General features: G+C 48.6%; 1 protein-coding gene across 14 annotated transcripts in view; it reads left to right on the top strand.

Moving 5' to 3' along the window:
• The window catches only part of SH3PXD2A (SH3 and PX domains 2A), a 245,775-nt gene that overhangs the window by 19,077 nt on the left and 212,944 nt on the right, over positions 1-13,754 (top strand). Inside the window, exon 1 of one of the 14 annotated variants that reach the window (XM_089898137.1) lies at positions 6,842-6,860. The exons of the other annotated variants lie outside the window; for them this stretch is intronic. The gene's annotated coding sequence lies outside the window, so the exon portion shown is untranslated. Of the gene's footprint in view, positions 1-6,841; positions 6,861-13,754 lie in introns of those variants that run through there. 14 annotated transcript variants of the gene reach the window in all.

Genomic DNA, 13,754 nt, shown 5'->3' with positions numbered 1-13,754 from the left:
GTTAACCTAATACAGTGTTAACCCTGTGGACTTGTTTGGCTCTCTGCTGACGTGGATTAGGATGGGTTAGAGTGCAGCAGTTACAGCCAAGGCCAAGTCCCTCACAAACCACGTGACTTTGGGCAAATTATGTAATCTCCCCGAGCCTCAGTTTCCTTATCTGTAAAATAGGGATAATAAAAGTACCACAAACTCATAGAGCTGGTGGCTGGCATCGAAGCATTATGAAGGATAAAAATATAGGAAACAGCGGGAGCTGGGCATCCTCGTGTAGCTCCCCGCGTTAAGGCAGTAGATAGCCCACACTGATGCTCTTAGCCCCCCTCCCTTTTTGGGAACAGCTTTATTGAGATATAATTCTCATACCGTACAACCAACCCATTTAAAGTATACCTTTTAGTATATTCATAGAATTGTGCAAACACTACCACAGTCAATTCTAGAACATCTTTATTACCCCAAGAAGCAAGTATGCTTTAGCCATCACTTCCAACCTCCCTACCCACACCCCCACTGGTCCCAAGCCCTTGGAAACCACTAATTTTCTTTCTATCCTTATGGATTTGCCTATTCTGGACATTTTATATAAATGGAACCATCAACTATGTGGTCTTTTGTGACTGGCTTTCTTTCACTAATATAACGTTTTCAAAGTTCATCCACCATCAGCCCTTTTGATGGCTTATAGCGTGAGCTTGATTCATTCCCTGCTGGCCCAGGAGCCCTGGGCACAAACCCTCACCGTGACTTTGGCAGGGCTGGCCTGCGGTCCTGAGTGCAGGTTCCACTGGGGCATTTCCTCTCTCTGCCCTTTGGAGCATGTGGATTTTTCTCTCCTACTCTACTGTTTTGAAACTGGTCGAGGCTGGATCTTGTAGGAAATGTTGAATGCACCTGCAGTTTATTCCCATTACTTCCTCTGGCCTGGTCAGCAGCTTGGGGGCAGGGTGGAAATTGTGCAAAGTCTTTACTCATCTGTTCCCCCTGGACTCTGTTTCCGGGAGGGGATGGGGAGAGAGACAACAAAGCATCTTTATTTGTTTTTAGTGTTGACTAACTTCCCAGCCCCCTTACCAAGTTCTGGTGAAAGTTGCTGGGTTCCTGGTCAGGCTCTCTTCCCTCGAGACACAGGGTCATGGGACTTCTCTTTTGGGGGCAGCCGATGGGGAAGTCGCCAAGTGTTTTGGAGTTCTCTGCGTGTGGAGTCAGACTGCATCTGTTTCTCCTCTAGCTAGAGCTGGACCAGTGCAAAACTGGGAATCCGTTAGGAGGCAAGTAACAAAATCCCATCTAAAACAATCTTAAACCATACGGAAATTTATCATCTTACTTTGAAGTAAGAAGTAGATAGAAAAAAATTATAATTAAAAAAAACTATGCTATTAATGAACATTTAGATTGTTTTCAACTTTTTTATTTTTGCCATTATAAACAGTGCTGCCCTAAACATCCATATACATGTATATATGGGCTACTATTTTTGTAGGATAAATTATCAAAGCGACACTGATAGGTAAGAGTGTCTGAGGTTTATTTTTAGTAGGTCAGTCCACATTTAATCCATTCTCCTATTCCGTCTGTGTCTAAATCCATACAATGAGAACTGATACTTCCAGTGAAGACCCTCGTGGATAACTGATACTTCCAGTGAAGACCCTTGTGGATACCTGATATTTGTGGAATCAATTTAGGAACACTGTATTATCTTGCATCCCCATCCTTCCCAATCTATGGCTGAGCATCAGGCTAAAGTAATGTGGGTTTTTTGGGGGTTTTTTTTGTTTGTTTGTTTGTTTTGCGGTACGCAAGCCTCTCACTGTTGTGGCCTCTCCCTTTGCGGAGCACAGGCTCCAGACGTGCAGGCTCAGTAGCCATGGCTCACGGGCCCAGCTGCTCCGCGGCATGTGGGATCCTCCCGGACTGGGGCACGAACCTGTGTCCCCTGCATTGGCAGGTGGACTCTCAACCACTGCACCACCAGGGAAGCCCTAAAGTAATGTTTAAAAGCAAAAGACACAACGTAAAGGACTTTTTGGTCAACAAGAGTATGTCATATATTCTATACCCTTGAGTATACTACTTAGCAGTTTTGTTCAAGAGATTATGTGATTCCCCGTTGGAACGCACAGGGTGAAATGTCTTAACAATGCCAAGTGTCGGTTAGACTATGAGGAAGTGGGGAACCTCATATGCTGCTGATGGAAGCACAGTCCTACCATGTGCCTGAGAAGGAAGAGAACTGGAATATTCTGTGAACTATGGCTACCACTTGGGATAATACAAATGCCCAGGAGAAGAAGATGGATAAATAAATATGGTATATTCATATGATGGAATTCTGTGCAGTTAAGGTGAATAAGATTTATAAGTTTCAACCTGGAATGACCCCCAAAACAATATTGAGTGGAAAAGGCAAGCAAGAGAATATTACCTATTATACCATTTATGTAAATATAATTTATCTAAATTTCATATTATTTCTATAAATTAAAAATTATTCACAAAATAATAGTGTATTGTATATATATTTACATACTTTGTGGAAAAAGTATAAAAACACAGACCGGAAGGATACACACAAAAAAATTCATGACACTGGCTGCTTCTGGATGGGGAGAGAGAAATGGGCCTGGGAGGAGAATAAGGGATTTAAACTTTATCCATAATGTTTCTGTTTCTCTTATTTAAAAAATGATAGAATTTTAGCATTTATTTATTTTGAATGGAGTGTGGAAGGATTTGTTATATGTAACATGTAGTCTTCGTTTGTTCATTCATTCATTCAGCAAAGATTTGTTAAATGCCTACTACATGCCCGGCATTGTTCTAGGTTTGAGACTATATTAGTACACAAAAACAGACAAAAATCCTTGTCCTGGGGAGTTTATATTCTGGTGAAATGTATTGATAAAAAAACAAAACAGGACTTTCCTGGTGGTCCAGTGGTTAAGACTTCACCTTCCAATGAAGGGGGTGCTAGTGTGATCCCTGGTTGGGGAGCTGAGATCCCACATGCCTCTCTGCCAGAAATCCAAAACATAAAACAGAAGCAATATTGTAACAAATTCAATAAAGACTTTAAAAATGGTCCACATAAAAAAAAAAAATCTTAAAACAAAATTTCAAAGTAAAAAATGATACAATTCCCAAATTAAAAAGTAAGTTAATAAAAATTTTAAAAACTAATGTTTAAATGTTTGCATTCCTTCTTTATATGTTTATTTAATGATTTTGCAAATTTAGAGTAAAGCAGTAATTCACATCAATAAAAATTCATTTTGTATTTATTGAGATACATGAAAAGGAGGCTCAGGATGAGGTGCCTTGGTTCATTGGTACAGAAGTTGGGTCTAAATCTGAATTTTAAAAGGCAAGAAAGACAGGGGCATCTTAACATAGGTTTGATTCCAGCACAGAATTTGACCGAGTGACTCTTGCAATAGCAAAAGTAACAATTAGATGCAAATTATCCCAGAGCCCACCACACTGGGTGAGCCCCACCTGGGAGTAGAGCTTATCTGTTCAGTGCCTTGGGTGGGATTTATCATGTATTAGGAAGAGCAGAGCATCGAGCATGAAATGAATGCTTTACGGAGATACAGTAGCAGATGTGCACGTGAGTGCGTGTGCATGTGTGTGTACCCATGAGCCCATGTACATGTCTAATGGACTGTTTACTCTGTGCCCCGCACTGTTGAGGGCTTTCTGAGTGTTCTCTCATTTAATCCTCACAACCCTGTGAGGTAGGTGCGTTAACTCATCCCCATCTTACCAAAGAGGAAAGAGACTTAGCCAGGGTGGCAGAGCCAGTGATTTGGTGCACTGGGAATCAGAGTCAGGTGCCCTGGCCTCTGTAGCTTGTGCTCTTAATTTTAGGTCACTAGAGGGGGAACGAGAGAAAGACAGGTCCTCCCCGGGAGAGGCAGCGGTAGAGCAGCCGACAGATGATGGGGAGCCATGAGGAGACCAGAAGTGGGAACTTGGGGTGTGAAGAGAAACTGGGGTCTGGGGCTGGAACATCACACTTGGGAGTTCAGACTTCCCTGCAAGCCGGAGAAGCCCCTGGAGGTGTTGCTTGACACGACCCAGTGTGTGTTTAAAGATGTAACCGCACACGTGGTGTGAAGGATTGATTGGACTCCAGAGACCGGAGGAACTGGAAGACCAGTTGGGAGGGGATGGCAGTGTGGTGTAGCCTCATCTGATGTGTGGGTCAGGCTCTCAAGCCAACAAGGAGGGTCAAAATTACCTTTGAACATCCCTTAAATTGCCCATCCAATTCAGTGTCGAGGGCACTTTGTACGCAGTTTTGTGCAGAGTCAGAACCCCTGAACTAGAGTAAAAGAAACAAAAGGCAAATCAGTAGCCCTCGTTGGGCATCCAGACCAGTCACCTGTAACATAAGGCCGGTGGGAGGTGGCTGCAGGCTGTCCGCAAGGCTGACTCCATTCTGCTTTAAGATTAAGCCTCTATAACCTACAGCCTCTTTAGGGGATTTGTAGTCAGGAAGATGGACCCAGAGAGTGAAGGTAGCACCAGAGGGCTGTGATTCCACCGCAGCTGCTGGCTTCGTGGTCTTTCTCTGTCTTGGTTTTCCTTACTTTTCATCATTCCTCTTATCTCCTGGGATAATCCCTTTCCACTTCCTAAACAAAGGTGTTTCCCTAGATTCTGTCCAGTTACTAAGCCTTGTGCTTCCATTTTCTTCTCTCCATACTCTTTGGTTCTGGACCTTCTTTTCCACTTAATCTGTGACCTCTGGGCAGATCTGTGTCCGCAGGAGGACCTTCTCCTGTCCCCAGCCAGCCAGCACCTTCTCACCAAGGTAAGTCTGTCCTCCGCCACCCACCTTATCCTACTCCCTGACTGCCCAGTATTTTAATTAATGGCACCACCATTTTTCCAGTCCCCGGAGTCAAAATCTGGGAGTGACATTTGACTTCTGCTCCCCTGACTTCCATCTGGATTCTGTGATCTGCTGATGAGTGGCTCCCAGACCTGCCTGGGAAGCTGGTGAAGAATTTCTTCCTTGGGGATCACCCGCTCCAAGCCCGGAGGCTGATTCAGTGTTCAGGTAGCCTGGCGCAAGGGCCGGACCCGAAGTTCACGTCTTTTTCAAAGCTCCGCAGGAGCATCTGCTGGTGAGCCAAGTGCTGGAACCACTGCCCCGGGTCTGCATCTGCCCCGTCCCATAGGTTCATTAGCCTTGCGCTTCCGTCTTGCACTCCTCTCTCTATCACCCTAATTCTAGGCCACATGGCAGCTTAGATGGGCTTCTGCAGGTCACTGCAGCCAGCCTAGACCAGAGCGGTCACCTTGCGGTCACCCAACATCTCTCTCTGCACCCTTGCCCCAAAGCCATGTTCATTGCCTGGAACTTGCCCCCTCACCTGCCGAAATCCTTTAAGGCTCATCTCAGATGTGTCTTCTAAAGGGCCTTCCAGGTCCACCTGAGACAGATGGGCTTCCTCCACTCCTAGCTTGTAATAATTACTGGTTTACATATTTCTTTCCTCTGCAGGATTAATTGAACAAGCATATGTGAAGCACTGACCCAGACACTTAGGATGAGGAGGGACAGATAGGGGCCCATCTTTAAGCTCCAGGCTACCTACCAGATGCTAAACTCCTTAGGACCAGGGCTCTGGCGGACCTCGAGTGTGCACTTCATCAGTATTTGTTGATCCTGCCCTGTATCGTGCATTTCCCTCCCCAAAGAGTAGGTCACATGCTGGGTTTTCTACCCTCAGGTGCAGCAAGTTAAGTTAATCATATTTTTCAGTTCATTGTACGTTATCCCATTGCAAAGGCCTCCTCCTGCTTTATTTTTATTTTTCCCCTTCAATCCTAATCTTCACTCCTATCCCTTTTCCGCTTATGCATCTCCTCCAACCTGTTTAACATAAACCCACGTATCCTCAGAAAATAGGTTGTGCTGTTTGTGAGCGTGGTTCGTAATCTACATAAATGGTATTGTGCTATAGGTTTGGTTTGGTGATTTCCCTTTTTACTCAATACGGTGTTTGTAAGATCTGTTTACGTTGTTGTGTGCAGCCACTTTATTGCTTCTGACTGCTGCATGGTGTTCCATGCTGGCAGCCACCACATTTTACTTACTTGCTGCCCACTGTTACTGGGCCCTGAGGTTGCCTCCAACACTTTCTCCTGCAAACATTGCTGCAGAGTAACGTCCCTGTGGGCTGCAGCCCTTACAGTCTGCAGCGATTTCCCCAGTACGTGCACCAGGAGTGGGATCACTAGGGCACAGGGCTTATACAGACTGAGTTTAAGTAAATACTACCCTATTTCTTTTCAGAAGAGCTGTACAATTTATAAGCCTACGAGCAGTGAACCACGGTTCTCATCTCCCTACACCGTCACCAACACTTGGTGTTATCCAGAAGAGTAGGTCATTTTCCTCTCTCCTTTCCAGAGAGGGCCTTCTAGGCTGTTGGCATTTCTCCCCATGGACCAATCCAACCAAGATTGGAAGACGTAGTGAGTTTTAATGTCTTCATACTATTCCTTCCTGGCCCGTCTCCCTTGCCTGTAATGAAAGTTCTTTTTGTAATTCCCCACCCAGTTCTCACTAATGGGACCAGAAACCTAAAACCTTTCTCCATTATCTTAAAAACTCAGCCAGCTTTTCAAAGCTAAACCTCCTTTGTTTTTCAAGTTAATCTGAAATAAGCCCTTCTTATCTTGTTTTCCCCCTTTGCTCAGTGCCTCCAAGCCTCACCGGCCATTCTTGTGAATGCCCCAGAAATGGCCTCTGAAAGGTACTGCCTCACCTGTGTGTGCCCACGGTTGGAGGTGGGCTGCAGACCCTCCCCGGATGTTGCTGTCTTCACAGAAGCCAGGTTTGGGATTTAACTCTGTTTAAATGCCTGCAGCCTTGTTTGCAAACGGAAATGAGTTGGGCTTATTTGCTGGGGATAATTATAGGGAAAAGACTCCTACCTGATACTATCCAACTTCTGGCCTGAACGTTTCAATGGATAATTAATCATAACTGTTCTTTGACATCGTATCTTTTATTTTTTTTTTGGCCACGCTGCACGGCTTGTGAGATCTTAGTTCCCCAACCTGGGATGGAACCCGGGCCCTCAGCAGTAAGAGTGCTGAGTCTTAACCACGGGACCACCGGGGAATTCCCTGTTCTGTGACATCTTAGGTCGCTGGGGTGGACTGTTACTGAACTCTTAAATCTTGACTGGTTCCAGCAGAGCATAAATGTGGCTTTAGGTCCTATGTTAGATACGCATTACATGCTTGCGTGATTTCTCCAAGTACACTGTGAGGGTAGTGATTAGGGTCTTCCTTACCCTTCTACCTAGAGCCTGCCCCCCACTGCCCCTCCCCCCCCCCCCCCGCCTTCCCCCGCCCCGCCCCGCCCCGCTCCGCTGTGCACTTAGCAAAGTAAATACTTGTTGGGTGGTTGACACAGGATTACATGTTAATCCATCTTTTTTTTTTTTTTGGAAGAATCTTTTTTTTTTGCGGTACGCGGGCCTCTCACTGTTGTGGCCTCTCCTGTTGCGGAGCACAGGCTCCGGACACGCAGGCTCAGCGGCCATGGCTCACGGGCCCAGCCGCTACGCGGCATGTGGGATCTTCCCGGACCGGGGCACAAACCCGTGTCCCCTGCATCGGCAGGCGGACTCTCAACCACTGCACCACCAGGGAAGCCCCTGGAAGAATCTTTTTATTTATTTATGTATTTGTTTGTTTATTTATTTTTGGCTGCGTTGGGTCTTAGTTGCTGAGCGCGGGCTTTCTCTAGCTGTGGCGAGCGGGGGTTGCTCTTCGTTGTGGTGCATGTGCTTCTCATTGCAGTGGCTTCTCTTGTTGTGGAGCATGGGCTCTAGGCCTATGGGCTTCAGTAGTCATGGCACGCGGGCTCAGTAGTTGTGGCTCACGGGCTTCATTGCTCCACGTCATGTGGGATCTTCCTGGACCAGGGCTCGAACCCGTGTCCCTTGCATTGGCAGGCGGATTCTTAACCACTGCGCCACCAGGGAAGTCCCTAATCCATCATTTTCAAAGTCTAGAACCAGACCTATTTAAAAAAACAAACAGAATCCTTCCTTTAAAAAGTGGCATTACCTTCTTACCCTCACACATGTTCATTTTAGTCTCATTTATTGCTCTTTGGAGTGGGGGGTCTTGGGGGAACGACTCTGAGAGCCTCTTAAACTTAAAAGAGGCATAATAAATTACACTCTTTAGAGAAGCTTGGATAGCTGCTTGTGTCCCAGAAGTGGGATGGGAGCACAACATTCTAGATGGTTCCTCTGCTCACACCCCCCGCCCCTCCCTGCCGCCTACAGGGCTTACCTCCCAGAGCAGTGTGCAGTACCCTACAGATCACCGTTAAATAAACAGTCCCTTGAAAACACAACGTAAAAAAAAGTGCTGTCTATGTATTGCATCAGGAGAGCTAACTATTATGGAAAAGGCCAGATATTTCCACTGTGTTAAGAAAATAAGAACCCGGCAGCATGGAAAGTCCCAGTCAGTGGGCAAAAGATGTGGAGACTTCAAAAGGAAGAAGAACTGTCAAGACAGCATGAGCGACAACGGGCGACTGCCCCGTTGAGAAAAGAAAGCGTGCTAGGGTGTGTGTGTGTGCGTTTCCATATGCAGCGGCAGAAGTCGCGACAGTGCCTTTCACCTGGGAAATAAATTAACGAACACACCAGTGTCTGTATCACGGCTCACCCGAGCAATGGGCCAACCGTGACTCGGCCTGGGGGTGAGGTTAGGAGGAGGGGGGCAGAAGTGCAGAACAGAAACAGTCTTTGTTCTCACAAGACCCAAAAGGCAGATTTGCAGGAAGAGACCCCTCGTCGTGGGTCTGAAATGAAGATGGACGCTCGAAGATAGTGCTGATGGCTCTAGCAGAGGCCCTGCCCTTGGGCTCTCAGCCAGGGAGGGCCCCCGACCCTGAAGCGGAATATCTGAGTGATGAGATTCCTGCTAGCTTCTCCAGCCCACCTCCCTTCGCCAGCTTGTGCTTGTGGAGCTGGGGGAACGCCGTAAGGCCAGGCGGCCTGACTTTAATTGGAAAGAGACCAGGAATCATCTTGCTTTTATTAAAAAGTTAGGCTGGGTTATCTCAGGGCCGCCCCCAGGGTGGGCGATCCTTCAAAGCTGACCAAGTTCTGAGCTGCTGGCCTGCCTACTTTAATGAGCTGGGGGAAGCTCATTTGAGGAGTGGCAATAAAGTCGGTCACCGGACTTGCGACGTGAGAATGTTGTTCTTAAACTTGAGAACGTCGTCCCTGAATCATCGGGAAGAGCTCCCAGGTGTGGAGAATGGGCTCTTGTTCCTTAGGCTGATTTGGGACCTGGCACTCTCACTAGTTTCCTGGCTCCCTCTCCTGAGCACAAGCCTCCCCTCCCCGGCCAGGTGTGGCCACCTAGATGCACCTGTCCACCTAGATGACGCTACATCAGCTCAGCGGGCCCCTCCCTTACTCGAAACGGAGAACCATAACATCTTGTTACAAAGACTTCCCTCCCTCCCTCCCCAGAGATGCCAGTGCCCTGTGCCACCCTGCTGGGCCCTGCCTGGCTGATGATCACTGTTACCGGCCCTTGTTGAATTCTATGCCAAGGACTGTATAAAACTCAGTACACACAGGCCCTCCTATAAGCCTCACACCAGCCCTCTACAAAGGCAGAACTATTACCATCCACTCTTGTTAGCCCCATTTTACAGATGAAGAAACAGAGGCTCCAGCAGGCATAGGACTATTTGCCCGTGGTCACATGGACAGTACGTGGCAGGGCTGAAATTTACACCAAGGCCTATGCTTTTCAACACTGCCCTCTCTCTCTGAGGACTGTGCAGAGGTGGCCAGGACACAGCCTTGCCCTCAAAAAACCTCACGGTTTAGGTGGAAAGAGAACACTTCCTCCTGTGGAAAGATAATTAGCTACCAAACACTCCAGGGGAGTTCTAGGGAGAGGCTGCAAGGCATTCAGGGTGCATACAACGTGCCAGGCTTTGTGCTGTGGGCCTTGTGTCCATGACCTCTTTAATTTTCACAGCAACCCAGTGAGGTTCACTTTACAAACACAGGACCAAGGCTCAGAGAAGTTTTGTTACTTGCCCAACAACACACAGCTCATGGGTGGTGGATCTGGGCTCAAACTCACATGTTAATATTTTATAATAACTATAAACTGAGTATAACCTTAAAAAGTTATGAATCACCATTGTACACCTGTAACTTATATAATATTGTATAGCAACTATACTTCGATTTAAGAAACCTCACATGTTGAACTCCAAAGCACGTTCTCTTTGCCTGATACTATGGTAGAGACTCAGTTTTAGTAGGGTTGTCTGGGAGGGAAGGGAGATGGGAGGGGGTGAGCACCCCAGGCTGCGGAAGCAGAAGAGGAGGACCCGGGAACAGCAGGAATTCCACCAGCCCCTCCTGAGAGGGAGCCAGTGTCCCAGTCTTCATCCCTGCCCCAAAGCCATGGCCCCTGGGTCACAGCTAATGACGTGTGGTGACCGCTGAGGGCCAAGTTTCCTCGGTTCCATGGAGGCGACGTCCCCTACCCATCCCTCCTCCACCTCGAGCTCCCAGGGTAATTCATTAGTGTGGTCACCACAATGGGTGTGGACCTGTCAGGATAACAGATTATCTGAGGGACATCCTTGTTTGGAAGGAGATGGATTCATCCCTTGATCACATCCGTGCTCTCTGCTTTACCTCCCATCCTGCCCAAATGGAAACACACCTTTCCTTGGCTCCCAGCCCCCTCCAGGCAGCGTCTTCTAGTTCCCTAAGGTGGGCCATGCAGAACCCTTGCACTTGTTCAGCCATGCTGGCCTTGAGAAGAGCAGGCCTGTGTCTATTTTCTCATCTGACCTTTTGTTCATCAACAAGCATTTATTAGACACCTACTGTGTGCCGGGCACCATGTCAGATGCTGCAGATTCCTGGTTGAATCAAAATGATTACAAGTCAGAAGAGGAGGGAGCTTACAGACTGGCTGGGATGACCCACTTTAACCAGTCTTGTGCGTGGATGTGCAGCGATGGACTGAGATCAGGAAAGGAACAGGACACTCTGAAGCATGAACAGGAGGCCTCTCTGTAAATTTGGAAGGAAGGAGAAGGGTGTTCCGAGCGGAGGGTAAAGGCTCAGTGGTGGGAGGGAGTGAGGTGTTTCGGGATCCTCACGACAACCCTGTGAAGGCAGTTCCCTGTTACCATTGTGATACCCATTTTATAGGTAGTTAGGTGAGGCCCAGGAATGCCATTTTCTCCTAACCTAGGGCTGGACCTGGGTTGCTTCCAGATTCTAAATTGTGCCTGGGGCACCAGAAGGGATTGGGCTCACTAAGAAGAAAATTCCAGCATTGGGAGGCAGTTCCACCCAAATCGTGGGTTCCTGTTTCCCAAGGCCGGCCGTGTTCCCAGTAGGTCTGAAGCTCTCTGATCACAGGAAGGAGGTGGAGAGTGCACTGAGGGCCTGGGATGGAGCGGGGGGGTGGGGAGGGGGGTTCTGGGCTCAGGCCAGAGAAAGGACAGACCAAGTGGAGCCTTCTTTAGGGAAACCTGAGAGACAGCATCACAGTGGAAAGAGAAGTTTTAGAGTTCAGCAGACATGGCCGGGCATCCGGGTTTCCATCTGTGTGACCTTAGGTGAGTCACGTGACCTCTTAGAGCCCAGGCGCCCTTGCTTGCAAAATGGGAGTGACGATGCCACTGACAGGACTTCATGCCCGAAATGCTCAGCCGGGAGTCCAGCACGTGGTGAGCACCGCACATGCAGGTGCCTTTATTAGCTAGAGTTCGTGAAATGCTGGATGTGCAAAAGAGGTCAGTTTGTGATTTATTTAATTTACAGGAGGACTTCTTGTTTTATGAACAAACTTGCTGACGAATCTTTTGTATAGGGAGTTCCTCTTATGGTTTGAAAAAATAAAAGAATTTGTTATTTGCAACTGTGATTTATCGGGGAGCCCCCCTGTTCTCAGCTTCATACAGAGCTGAGCTAAGCGTTGACCTGAAGGAGGGTCTCTAGGGGTGTGCCTCAGGGCTCTGTTCTCTGTCTCTGACCAAGAATGTTTGTCAGTGACTTCAATGGGATTTTGAGGTCATCCTGATCACATAGGTGACACAGGGAGGAAGGAGAGTGTGTTAGGCAACAAGCCAGCTTCCAAAAATGCCTTGGAGAAGATTGGGATTACCTAGGCATAAATGTAATGTGTTTTAATTCAAGGGACCAGTGGCCCAAGTGTTGGCAGCAGCAGGTTTGGTTTTTGCGGAAGCGGGAGTGTGACGTGTCAGGGTTTGGGTCGCTTGGGAGGTCAGCAGACGTCAGCAGTATGACTCTCCAACCCTCGGTATGGGTTCACAGAATTCACAGTTCTTAGACTGTGCTCAGACAGTCAGGGTTTAGAACAGTTAGAGGAGGGAGGTGGTAAGAATCTGCTTCTGTTCTGCCCTGTCAGTCTGTCTGCACCTGGGAGGCCCAGTGCATGCTGTCTGAGGGCAGAGTACATGGAGGACAGCGTGGTGGAGGAAGATGCAAGACTGGCCATGGGAGCAACAAGAGGAAGTGGGGAGGCTGGCCTGGAGCAGAGGAGACGCCTGGAGAGGGGTCGTGCGAAATGCCCTCCTTCAGGAGAGGAGTTTGATCTGTGCTCTGTGGCCTCAGGGACGGAACTAGTGGATATGGACAACAGTTAGCAGGAAGGAGATTCAGATCAGTATAAGGAAGAACGTTCTGATGGTCAAAGATTGCACGGACTGCCTTGCATGCAGCCTCCGCATCGCCGCTGGACCTATGCAAGCACAGGGCAGGGCTCAGTGACCTTTCAGGTCCCCTTCTGGTCCTGAGAGTCCGATTCTCTGATTGGTTGACGCTGGCCCTTTCCAGGTGTGGTCAGAGCTCAGGGAACACGGCTCTTGTTCCTTTGGTTCCTCTGTTGAGACTCCCATTTGTGCCCGTGAAAGTGATGGTGTCAGGGCCTCAGGGCCTGGGGCTGGGAACAGGGTGGGTGGTCGTCCCCCACACTAGCAGCCTGTTCTCAGCCTCGCTGAATGTCCGCTTGATACCCAGAACCTCCTCTAGAACCTGAGCACGTCCGGACCCAAGGCCACAGAGCCCACGGTGACCAAGCTAGACACTAAACCCAGCCTCCGACTCCAGGTCCCCTTACCCTCGCACTTGACCCAGCCTATGCACTGGCAGCCTCCCCCAGCCGTGGAAAAGCCCAGAGAACAGAGAATGTTAGAAGCTGGGCGGGGGACACCAGCAGTCATATCCCAACTCTGCCCTTTTGCTTGTCTTCCCATTTCAAAGACAAGGAAACTGAGGCCCACGGGGAGTGAAATGAGTTGGCCAAAGCCACTGACGGAACCAAACTCCACCCCTGCCCTCCCTGCCCTCGGCACCCGCTAGATGTCTCCTCTGTCTCTGCAGGGTACCGCAGAAGGAGGCGGGTGTCTGGTTCTTGAGGGTCAATGGGAGAGGGCCATAGTAGGCACATTCCACAAGGCTTCAGGTTTTCAAAATAGCCTGGCAGGCCTGTGAGCTTCCTCCTAGGGGCCAGGGAGTGGCCACCAGCTGGCAGGGGATAGCCTGGGGTAGCAGTCCCATGTAGAGGGTGGTGGTGTGGGTACTGAGATGCCTTTTCTCATCAGCAAGGAGTAAGGCCTTGGCAAGCTGACTGGCCTGACTTGGCTGTCCCAGCCCAGGCCTGGCCCCTGCCCGCTGGCCCTT

This window comes from Delphinapterus leucas, chromosome 16, assembly GCF_059928025.1.
Source record: "Delphinapterus leucas isolate spDelLeu-1000000601 "Yukka" chromosome 16, BTC_Dleu_Yukka2, whole genome shotgun sequence".
NCBI classification, from domain to species: domain Eukaryota; kingdom Metazoa; phylum Chordata; class Mammalia; order Artiodactyla; family Monodontidae; genus Delphinapterus; species Delphinapterus leucas.
The sequence above is the reverse complement of the archived record's forward strand: the minus strand, read 5'-3'. Positions and strand labels throughout refer to the sequence as shown.